We start from the raw sequence: 12,614 nt of genomic DNA, 5'->3' as shown, positions 1-12,614 counted from the left end.
TTTTGGAATCTTCCTATGAAACAAATAACATTCTGGAACAGTTTAGGATAGAACAGGCCTCAGTAGAAAGCGAGCTTTTTTCGCGTATAGCCACCTCGAAGCCCAATTAGCGCACGGGCTGCCCCCTCAACTCAACCCTGACGAGTACGCAAACTTGGTCAGGGAGCATTTAGACGGTGCAGTTAGTATTGACCACTACCGCCAAGTCCATAATTCAAAAATTGATGAAGTCCACATAATGGAGCTCAAAAGCCGATTACCAAATCTACTTTTTTAGCATCTTGAAACCGCACATAAGAAATATTCTGAATGAATCACCTTACAATAACATACGAGAGACAGCTTTCTATTTTGTCGAACAACAAGTCGAACCCAATGAACAATTCCATTCAAAGGAATGTTCTAGAGTTTTTTCCACTATATTCGCGATATTTAAAAAAATGGAAGAAATTCTTCACGATTTCTAGAGTTCTGGGATTACTTCACTGATATCGATTTTCGCCTAAGCACGGCCTCTAGGTTAGTTCAAAGTGTAATACAACGAACTATCGATACACCGAAAACGAGTCAAGATGGATACATAAAATGGAGACATCGTCGATTACCCAAATTGGGACGACGATAGGACATTTCACTTTCTTTCGCAATATTTCTGATCATGACTCAACCACTAGGAAAGGGGATTGCTTACTCTCAGCCACGTTTTCGCTTATGCTTAGTCAAGTGAGGATTCCATTCGAAGTAACATAACAGGAGCACCATCTTCAAAACTTCTCGGGATCCGGAGTTTTTCGATAAAAGGTCCCATCCTTCAATATCATGATTGGGTCAACCAGGCCAGATCATAAGTGAAATAGTTTGATCGGGTCGACCAGTTCAGGCCCGGTCATGAGTGAATAGAAAATCAAAAACGTACATAGCTGTTCCAGCGGAAATACTTTGTTAATTCTACCACTTCTACTAGGAGTAGCCTTTTTAGTGCTAGCTGAACGTAAAGTAATGGCTTTTGTGCAACGTCGAAAGGGTCCTGATGTAGTGGGATCGTTCGGATTGTTACAACCTCTAGCAGATGGTTTGAAATTGATTCTAAAGAACCTATTTCACCAAGTAGTGCTAATTTCTCCCTTTTTAGAATGGCTCCAGTGGCTACATTTATGTTAAGTCTGGTCGCTTGGGCCGTTGTACCTTTTGATTATGGTATGGTATTGTCATATCCGAACATAGGGCTACTTTATTTGTTTGCCATATCTTCGCTAGGTGTTTATGGAATAATTATAGCAGGTTGTTCTCGTAAGACGGGGGGCGGCCGTTCGGTCGCCTATGATATACGGACCAATTGGTCAAAATGGGTTTGTGCCGCAGGTGTTGAACGATCTACTCTACACAGGTGTGGGCTTACAGGGCTAGGGCTCATAAACCCTTTCTTTCAGTCATCAAGGGGTCGGTCACTTTTCTGGGCCGGGATCGAGAAGTGGAAGTCATAAAAAAGAGATGTTTCTCTTCGCACCTCATATCAAGAGGAAAGGTAGCTTGTCAAGCTGGTCTCACTATTGGAAATTCTAGCTTTCTTTTTTTTCACCGGCTCTTCTTCTTTGTCAACGCTACTAAGGACCTGACGGTTCGCCTACTTGATGGATGAAAGAACATGAGAAAGGGTTATAAAATAAAAGGCTAGAAAGTCTACTATAGTACAGTCAAAGTCAGCGGCTGAGTTTGCCTAGCCTCGCCTACTCATTTTTGTAGGCGAGCGAGTTAGCGAAGAGGCTTAGGGATAAGAGAGTGTCGGTGCGTACGTAGCCTTCATTCTACTACGCTACACAAAGTCACTTAGCTCGACGTTAATTAAGAGAGTAAAGGAGGAATACCCTACATAGAAGAACCACAGTTCGCTTACAAAGGTATAACCTTTAGCTCCCCGGGGCTAAGCTGCTTCGCACCACTGATAGTTAATTAAGATTCCATTTCAAAGGCGCTACTTTGTTTCGCAAGCCTTTGTCATTGTCAGTCAACTAAGGTTGGCCCTCGGCCCCCTGCGAATCCGTAAATCAGAGAGCATGCCGCAAAAAAAAGGATGGTCCCCTATGCATTTCATTCTTTCCGGAACGCAAAGAATTAAAGTACCTGACCCCCCATCATGGTGAACCTCTCCTTGTGATCGGGATGAGGTAGATGCCTCCCAGCCGGGGGGCGGATCGAATCGGAGTTTCCTTAGGTAGCCACCGACCTACAGTTCTCCTTAAACTTCTGTGCTTGGTGGAAAAGAAGCGAACAAAGGTACGCTCGCTTGCTGTCTTGTTCTCTGCCGCGGACTGGGATCGCTCGCCAGCTAGGCCCTCTAGAAAAAAGTTGGAGCAACATTGTATGAGAACATATTACCCATCTTTGGGGACAAGGGGCGGAACGACCTCTCGATCTACTTACTGCAGCCCAGGACAGGCGTCGTCGTCTAGGCGTGACTTCTTGTTTTGATCTCCCCTACGCCTAGGACGTTGTCTGGGCCAAGAGCCATAGTTAGTTGCTATTTCCATTTGGTTCTTCTTTCTCGTTGTTGATACCGGCAAGACCCAGCCAGATGATGATGTCTGTTGGTTGGTAGTGAGAGGACTCTTAGTACCCGCAAAAAAAGGGCGCTGGTGAAAAAAAACAATCATTTGATTTAGTTTCTTGCTCTCCCTTAGCAGCGGGAAAGGAGTCTATCTATCTGCCTAGCTTTGGTAGATTTCCCCCAACGCAATTCAAAAACGGAAATTCCACGAATCCCTGAGGTGGATAAGTCTGACGACTCAGCAGCAGTGCGGAATTGAGTTTCTGGTCCGGTGGATCTGATCTATAGTTAGGGGGCAATACATACCAAAAGGTTTGAAGAAGGAAGGCGCAGTATATAACCAACCCACCCATAGCCGGTCTAACTGTTGAGAGAGAAAAGTGCTTTTCTTTCCCTAAGAGTCCTCGAGTACACACAGCTATTGCGGATCCTTTGCGAGATCAGGATTTTGGATTCATAATTTAGAATCAATCCATGTTAGGTCAACATCGAGACAGAGCATCTCAGTTGGCTCTGTCAAGGAAGTGAAACAGGCATTCCTAGGTTGAGTTACCATTGGATTGACCCTCAGTCAGGCCTCCGATTCCAAGGAGTTGATTCAGCAAGTTCCCCGCGCTACCCCGCGGGAAGTCTAATCGGATCAATCGGTGGTTCCGTAATGAGTAGCCGAATACACATTGAGGGGGCCTTGCCTCCTCCTTCCCGCCCACACCTTCATTCTTTTCCTCCTTTGATCTTAGAAAGCATACTAAACTTCACTCCAATCTTTCTCCATTAGCAACAAGAGCAGCTCTATCTATCGGCCCTTGATGAGTAAGCTTAGCTATACCGCTTAGGTTGCAAAGCAGCAAGCTCCCTTCTAATGTGTTATTGCTTGGAGCCTTCTCGCTTAGTAAGCCGCCTTCGGCCCTTCCTCCTTCTTACTCTGTTTGGTATTCACTCGCGGGTTTGTTTCCAGGTTCTTTCGTTCTTGGTTGGCTCTCTCTATTGTTGTTTGTAGATCGTGCGTCTTGCGCATTGATCCGGCAGCGAGACCCGCCCTGGTTGTAAAGCGAAGCGAGCCATCCTTCCTTTCATTCGTTGCTTTGTCTTCGGTTTGTTTTTAAACTCGACCTTCTATCGGGACTGTGGTGACGAACCTTACTCCCCTCGGTCAAGTGGTTGACCCGTCTGTCCAATAAGTTTACTAAGTGAATGGGAATCCTATAGTTTGACCAGCCTGGGAAGAGTAGTCAGCGGCAATTCGCTAATATGGAGCTGTTTATATCGGCTTTCTTTCCTAACTAACAGGAAAAGAGACATGCGAGTCCGACTCTCATTCTATCCATGTTCAGCAGTCCCTTTCCATCTTGGTACTGTTGATGGCAGTACCGCTCAACTACGAGATGCTTGAAAGTCGATGTATCAATAATGTTCCCAAGAGTAGCATCGAGCCTCGAAACGGCAAGCCATGCTTCAAGCTAAGTCAGTATGGATCTAATTGATTGCTAAACTGAAGGAACGATCTCTGTCGAAGATTCTCATTCTGAAGCAGGTGCCTAGCTCTGGAAGGATGGACGGGATCATACCTATTTGAATTGAAGAACATTCTGTAACACTTGTTTTTGAGTGGGGAAGGAAAATAAGCACACAAGCGAACAACCATCTAACCGTCAGTCTGAACTCCCAGGATCAGTCCATCAGTAAGAAAAAGCTTCTGTTTCCGTCATTCAGCAGTGGAATGGAATAGTTCGATGGTATTGATCGTCCAACCATTGATTGGAATGTCTATCGTGATAAACCGTGTAATTCTATAAGCTAAGCAGATGAGGCAACAAAGAACCTAACTGTCCTCTCTGATTGACTTCATCAGAAGATTCCTATGGTCTGGTTTACCTTTCTTCTTTCCTTGCAACCTTGGATCGATATGGTTCATTCCTGGGCTATGCTCTTTCAACGGTTGACAGAAGAGGGGGACGGACAAGGATGATCAGACTGCTTGGTTTGGTTCGTCAGAGGTATTAAAAAAACCTTCTTTTTGGTCTTTTCTTTCTTGCCGCCACTTTAACAGGTGCCGCTGCAATGAGAGCGTAAGTTGCGGAGTTTTTTCTGGATTCTTTTTGTTTTGGTGCGCTCTTCCTTTTTTTGGATAGAAAGAAGGGTTCAGTGGGAGGGCAAGGGGTAGTTAAGTTTTAGGTTGGCTCTTGTTTTTTACAGACTTTCTTTTCGGTGTAATTTAATAAAGAAGTAGCAATTGTTCATTTCATTTCATTTTTTTGCATTGGTAGTTCTTTTTCATTTGAAAGGGCAAAGGGGGGAAGGGAAAGGATTGACCCTCAGGGATCATATTACTCAAGAAGACTTGGGGAAAATAGCAGGATTGGAAAAGTTCGAAGAGACTGAGGAAGACAAATCCATTGTCGAATCCTGCAGAGTGATAACATCGAGTAGTGGGGGCTGGCTTCCACCCCTGAGAGAGCTTGATTTACCAAAAATCCCGCCGAGTCCTAGTGGGCCTAGATTCCGCGATAAGTTCCGAGAAATGGAGGAAATGATGCATTCAAAGTTTGCAGAATTGTAAGAAAGAAAAAATCCTTGAAAGAAAAACCAAACAAGACCAGATGTTCCCTATTGTTATCGGGAACGAGACTAAATGTTCGGCCTTAATGAGATGGACCTTGGTTCCTCTCCGGCCAGGAAAAGATGCGGCTCCTCTTTGTTCTACTACCTTCATCCTTGGGTGAAGCCGGTTGGCTCACCAAACAAGATATATACTGTGAAATCATTGGTAACCATGCCTAACGGTCGGTCATCTAAGCTATCGGCCAAGGCAAGTGAGAGTTGTTAAGAGTTGGGGGCATATCTTTAGCTCGAGCAGCATCCGCTCCCGAAATGTGAGTTAAGCTTTAAAAAAAGAAGAAGAGCTACGAGTGGAACAGCTTCTTCTATTCCTTGTTGGCCTCCAGCTCCTTCTGTCCCTCAATCCTCTTCTCTGCCCTTTTTTTACTATTATGTGTGGCATGCCCCCTGTTCGTATCTTAACAGGGAAACCTTCTCTTGCAAACAATCCCTTCGTCGCTAACACCGGTAATGCCCCATCCCTTTAATACTACCTTCGAGGAATTTCTCTCGCGTCCCTGTAGTGATAAGAGCGCATTCTCTAACAGCTTTGAAGTCGAGGCAGCCATCCTCTTGCCAATCCTAAACAAAAGAAAGAAAAGCCCTACCCGCCTTCATTGGTTGAGTAAGGGGCATTTACCTATCAGTCCTAGTCTTAAGGCGCAATCGGAGCACTAAGCCCAATTACAGCTTGACTCCGTAAATTAGACCTCATTCTCCTAGTCCTATTCCTGATTGTTATTTCGGATTCTGTGCCTGGGTGGTATCTTCTTACTATTGATTCAACCTCTTCGGGCAAACGTTGTCACTTCCTTTATTTGAAAAAAGGGGTCTAGAACTACAGTGATCTGATACCTTCTTCCCTTGGTCTGGGTAGGTAGGTTATGTAGGCTACAATTGTTCATAGGTTGTTCGATCGCAAAAGGCCAAATAATCGATTACTAGTATGCCGGATATTGCCAGGAGGCCCTTCCCCCTATGTTTGACTCATCCTAGATGGGTTCACACCTGTTGATTCCGGTCAAAGAAAAAAGCTTTTTCACGGCATCCGTCCCATCACACCAATCTACGCCAAGATAAAGAATGCTGGGTTGCCAGGAACAAACCCTGTGATTCAAGGTCTTGCCTAGAATTGCCCTAAGAAAAATGCACCCCATTAATTGATCCCTCTTTAGAGTAGTATAAGTACATCCTCGACTATAGCACGAGTAGAGTCGAGTTCTCGTACTAACCTAAGAGCAGATATGCCGAAATATTTCCACGTTCAAGCAGCTAATCAGTAAACGACTTCTCCGTAACAGTTTGAAGATTGGCTCGCAACGCAAGTAGCGGCAAGAAAGCAGAGCAAGACTTCCTTTTCTAAAAGAAGAAAGAACTAGACTTCTATAAGAAGATTTTTATAATCGTAGATCGTGGAATATTCATCTATCTTATTAGGTAACTACTTTAGCTGCTCTCGAAACTGAACCATCGTGAATAGAACTAGCGCTTAAGGAAGAGTAGGATCTGTTAGCAAGTCATATTCAATCACCCGGTCTTCTCCTTCCTAGCTTTTAGATTTTCTGATTCTCTCTTGGATTTTCATACACTTAGTCGTGTACGTATATTGGCTAAACTCGAACCTATAGTTGATCCATCCATACTCGGTAAAGAATCAAAAAGGTACCTGAAGACGACTTTGAATGGGAGGAGGTTTTCTTTTTATCCCCCCTAACCTTATTTTTATGTCTTCTTCGTTCTCAGTCCCTACGGTCCATTGTAGGATGATTTTCCTAAGGCCTTGAATTCGTTGGCAAGGTGATCAGGGTCCTCTCCCTGGTCCTATTGAACCAGTGACTTCTCTCCTGGGATTGAATATGTTTTGCCTTTCCCCGATGGTTCCGCATTCCTATATGGGTAGGATTCGCCAGGGATGAGCGGCTTATTTAGCCTATGCGAAGCACAAAGCATAAGAGAAGAGTGTAGCGAAGCGAGTGTAATACTTGTAGCGAATATAAGTAGTGTCAAAGCCTACACTAGCTTAGCTCTGCAGATGTTTTCAGGACGAAGACGGTGATACGATACCACTCGCCAGTGATGATAAGATTCACTCATAGCATAGGTGGAAGATCCATCCTATTTTCTTTATAGATTTATTTGTCCAAAGAAAATACGCCTAAAAATCATTCAGGGAACCTACTCTTGGTATCCTTTACCACATTCACTTTCCATATTCCCTTTCTTTAGTTCACACGCTATCGTACCTCAGGGAAAATCCAAATTTCTATCAACGATTCCCACCCAACTCTGGAATGACTCTCACCTCTCTCCCTTAACATATAGAAGGCCTCTTATCCGTCAACCGCACCTTAATAGCTCAGACTTCTGAGCCTTGCTGGATGATGCAGAAGGGCCAACATCAGAGGATCAATTGAATAACCAACTCTCCCGCCCCGCTGCCGCTACTGCTCGAAAGCCTTTGGATCCCCTACAGGACTGTCATGAGCCCCTACAAGGAGTCAAAATCAAGCCGAAACCAGATACAGGAAGTGTTGACCCGGATCAATTGAGTGTGAGCCCTTTTATCTTGAGCTGATTCTCCTTATTTTAGAGCTGTGGCGAAGGTAAATTGAGCTCTGGCCTGTGGGGAAGGAAAAGGCTCTGACGAAGCTCCAGGGATTACAGGAAGGTTTAGGCCGCAGCTCCAAACGGTCAGAAAAGAAGATGGCCCCGCCCTTACTTCGGCTTGAGGAGTCGTTTTCCCGCTATCTTCTTCGTCTGGATTAGCCTTTTAGTAGCCTAGTAGGTTGTTTGAGTTTCAGGAAAGGAAGAGGTGCTTTCTAAAACAGCCGTTACCGCTATGTTTTTTTTCAATAATTTCTTTTAGAGCATCGTGCCCCACTGTCCGAATAAAGTGTGCGCCTAAGGTGTCATGTGTTTAAGAATATACGTCTAATAGAAATACTTTCCCAATCCGTATAAGAGGAAAGAAGGGTCCGGCAATAAGCAGTAGAAGAATAACCCGCAGAAGAAGTTTAATCGCTTCCAGAGATCGGAGCCAGACAAAGATAAGACTCCACGGCGGCACGATCGGGATGATCGGGTCAAAAATGAGTCAAAACTTGTAAAACCCCGGTTTTGGCCTTGTTACTAAGGAGAAATTGACATACTCAACAAACAGAGATAGAATTATTTCAAAAAGAGATCAGGAAAGAGCCATTTCCCAACCAAATAAAACAAGAAAGCATGAGGCTCGAAGCCCTTTCTCATTTCGAATTTCATCTTAGTATCGGTAATGCCCCGCCCAAAAGTATTTCATCGCAATCACACGCTAGCTTGGTTGGAAAAGCTCGTTTGCACCCACTAACTAATACCTTCTCGTTAGTATGGAATTCTCCATGCTTTTGCCTTGCTTTGTAGTCATTTTCTATGAGTAATCGGTCCGAACTCAATTTCAAGAAAAAACTCTATCTCGCCTGTGGCCAAAAGTAGTGAAAATGGTATTTAGCTTAGTAAATATACAACACAACTGTTGATTCTTCGTGAGATGAAAACCCTTTGTCCTCCGTCTGCAGGGGCAATTCCTGAGAAAAGTGCTACTAGCCCTTGTTTTGGTCATGTCCACAGGCCTTTCCATTCGTCTTTATTCGTCTTTCTTCCGGCAATCTATGCATAATTCTACTTCTTGAACCACCGAATCCGCTTTTGAAAATGGATAACTAGCTCCATTCTGCATCAAGTACTAAGGATGGGCCCAAAGCACACTTTTGAAAGGCATCGGTCACCTTAAAAACCCCAAAAGTAGGAAGTCTAGCGTGCTTCTTTAGTGCTGCTCTTCGATCAGATGCTTTCTCATTGAACGAGGCATATTAAAGTGAAAGAAGTTCCAGGTCGAGTCCCGAGAAGGTGATAGTTGATTTTGATCATGAAGTTGGCACTGGACTTTGGAATTGATTCTGGACCCCCACCTGCTCAAGACGCCCCGCCTGCTCAGGACGATCCCATTACGGATTTTCTGGAGGGGGACACGCTTGACCCAGCGCAAAAACGGGAATTAAGAAATATTCTGAAATTCTTGAAGACCAAAAGCAGAACGAACCTTCAAAATGAGCGAATCGTAATAAAAAGATGTTGGGGGGCGAGGGTAGTAGTTACGAATCTAGGGCAATCAACCACTATCTAAAAACCCAGGTTGGACAACTGCGTGCTGGGGGATTAGCAGGGGATTTTGTCGTAAAGGAATTACGGAAATGGAAACGGGACTTCAAAGCTCAGAAGAGACGGTCCCACTTCTATCAGGGCCTTCTCGGGGTCTTGAGCAATGTTAATTTGCATTGATTGCAAACAGGGTGCGGGATTCTCTGACGCAAACAAAGAAATGGTCCCGGAGAAAGGAATCAGTCTCTTCAGTCCGGCGCATGCCTCAAATTCATTTTTCCTTTGAATTACTCATTTTTTTGAATTTCGCACCGGAAACTTTTCTAGGAGAAGTTTGAATCCGTTCCGTTCGGATATTGATCGGTCTTGGTTTGACATGGTTTACGCGTTACTGGTTCCCGGAAGAGTCAATTTCTCCATTAGCTAAACCCTTTATTACCCTACCTTTGGACTCGTATTTTGTTTGTACACAATCAACGGAGGCCCCCCCCCCCCGACATATGTTGCAACGTCTTCAATAGCATGCTCTTACTTCGTCTTTCCCTTAATAAGTCATCAAATTTGGTGCTTTTCGATCCCCAGTTGCTATGGGGAACAAAGGCAGAAATACAATAGAATCCTCCATTTAAGTGGTTCTCGCTTCTCCTTGTTCCTGCTCCTAACTCCTCCCCGGGTAGTTCCCAATGTTTGGCACTTTCCATACTTCGTGGGTGCAACATCAACAAATTCGCTCATGATCAAAGTGCAACTTATTAATTTGACTGGAATTAATAATGGGCAATAGTTAGATTTAAGTGAGATTCAGTCATTAATAAATGGGCAATAGTTAGGAGAGGTGCGCCAGTCATTAATAATGGGATCGTCCAGTCATTACTTAGGTAATATGAGAGAGAGAGAGAGAGACTACACGGTTTATTTGCTTTTGTCAAGTTTTTTATCCTTTGATAACATTTTATGTTGAGCCGGTGTCTATTGACCTAGCATGGCTATCAGTCATCATAGTAACCCGGTGTTTGTTAACCCGGCTTGGCTTTCAGCTACAAGCTGTCAGGCCATATTCATTGATAAACCGGTGTTCTATAACCCGGTCTAGCTTTGACTACATGTCTCCAGAATGATCATCCGGTGTTCATCACAACCCGGTATGACTTATTATATACATTAGCACTGCATGGTGGGAGTTATCAATACTCAAGATTTGGGTCCTTACCCTTACTACAATCAAGTTGGTAAACCAACAACATAATTTCATATGACAGGTATGATCTATTTTTGATATTTTTACAACCTTGGTTATCTACCAGGCTTTCTATTGGGCATTATGACCCGTCCGGCGGTAAGCCGCCAGGACAGTTCTTTTTATGCAGACACAAGGATTGCATGAAATTATGAGGATATATAAGCAAGCATAACAATAATCATGGCGGATCAAACCGCATCATGTAGCAGTGCACGATGGCACCATATCAAAGTATTTTAACTAGCCTATTACAAGGCGCTTTGATGCCCAAAATAATGGTTGTTCTTTACACAGAACACAGTTTGTGAAAATCAAGCCGACTATCGGATTAAGACTCGTCACCAGGTTGACGTGAAGTGGATGGATCCTCTGGCGTTGGTTCAACCTCCTCCTCTCCACCCAGTGGCTGGAAGTCAATGGTGGTCCAGCCAATCCGGGTTAAAGCTTGGAAGACAACTTCTGCACTTATAAGATTGGATGGTTCAACGTCAGGGGCATAAGTGTGCTTACAGATTGGCGGGATAAGATTCTGCACTTCTTTAATAGCAGTATCAACCCGTTGGTTGTCTGCATCATAGAAGGACCGATGAACAGACAAATTAACCTCTTCAGCCAATTGGCTTGCCAGCGGGCGCATCTCCTTTGTCAGGGCTTTGAGGGCTTCATTATCAAATGCTGACCCGTTTTCTTGTTCACCAGGGTAGCCCTCTGCGATATCAACCGGATCAAGGTCAGCTATCCAAGCTTTGGCCCGAGTCAGTGCTAATAAAGCGCCAACCCTTGCAGCAGATCGCTTCACTTCTTCTATCTGGGCCGGTGTCATCGAAAATTTGGCCAGTGTATCCTTGATCAAAGATGGTGCCGGTTTGTTGTACGAGGCCGAACAGATAACTCGTTGGGCACCGGTATACAGTTGCTCTATCAATGTATATACTGCCTTCAACTTCATCCGCATATCCGAGCCCAGATGAGCAACACGGCTACCTGTAACGGTTTAAGAATTTGCTGTTAAACCAGCAATTTCAAAGATGGTTAAGCAAGCTTTTTACAAAGAGTACTTACCAAATATTGGAGAGGTCATAGCATTTACTTGATGCTTTAACCCAATTAGCTCTTCCGCCACCGGTTTAAGAGCTGCCTCGGTGTCTTTAGCCCGCTTCAACAAAGCAGCCTTTTCAGTTTCCCAGCTGGCACGCTCAATCTTGAAGCCATCCTTCAGTTGTTCCATGGCTGTCAAAGCGCCTTTTAGTTCATCTTTGGCCTTGGAGGTCTTTGCTTGCTGGGACTTAATATTTTCTTGACGATTGGCAATTTGGGAATCTTTATTGCTCAAGTCAGCCTGTAACAAACAGATGATAAGTTGTTTATATCTTCTTCAAAGTCCCAAGCACATAACAAGTTATACACTTGGCACTTGGGGGCTAATGTGGATTGCTTCTTAACTGATAACTTAAAGTCCCAAGGCTCAGTACAAGTATTCAGCTTGGCACTTGGGGGCTAATGCCTAATTGGTCAGAAAAATCAAAGGTGAAGGAGGTCAACAAGGACAAATTTTTAACAGAGAGTCCCGGTTCATCTTGAAGAGGTAAACCGGCCCTTGGGGGCTACGCAGTTGCAGTCCTTTTTATCCAAAGTTCCGGTCCATCTTCAAGAGATAAACCGGCCCTTCAGGGCTACAATCGGATTAGCAAAAAGTACAAAGCAAGATTTACAGAAGTTACCTCATATCGCTCCTTCATTAAGTTGACTAAACCGGCCTCATAGTCACGACTTGTATACAGGCGGTTTAGGTATCCAGAGTGAAGATCTTGAGCGTTAAGATGAGCATAACTTGTATTGTAAGTTAGGGAAAAGGGAGAGACCGAGTCGGACTCTTGTATGAGCAGGCCTCGGGACTCTGTAAACCGGTTGGGCGTCAACCTGTGTATATAAAGGGATGACCCAGTGGCGGTTCAGGGACAAGAAACAACAACTCGAGACTCAGGCAAAGTGTATTCGCTCCCTGGTCACCGAAACCCAAGCAATCCCATCACAACTAGACGTAGGCTTTTACCTTCATCATAAGGGGCCGAACTAGTATAAAACTCTCGTGTC

The 12,614-nt window shown here is 44.3% G+C and overlaps 1 pseudogene; it reads left to right on the top strand.

The window, feature by feature from the left end:
- Positions 1–1,543, top strand: part of LOC123043322 (NADH-ubiquinone oxidoreductase chain 1-like) — a 1,903-nt pseudogene extending 360 nt beyond the window's left edge.
- The last annotated feature ends 11,071 nt before the right edge of the window (positions 1,544–12,614 follow it).

This window comes from Triticum aestivum, chromosome 2B (genome assembly GCF_018294505.1).
Source record: "Triticum aestivum cultivar Chinese Spring chromosome 2B, IWGSC CS RefSeq v2.1, whole genome shotgun sequence".
NCBI lineage: Eukaryota > Viridiplantae > Streptophyta > Magnoliopsida > Poales > Poaceae > Triticum > Triticum aestivum.
The sequence above is the reverse complement of the archived record's forward strand: the minus strand, read 5'-3'. Positions and strand labels throughout refer to the sequence as shown.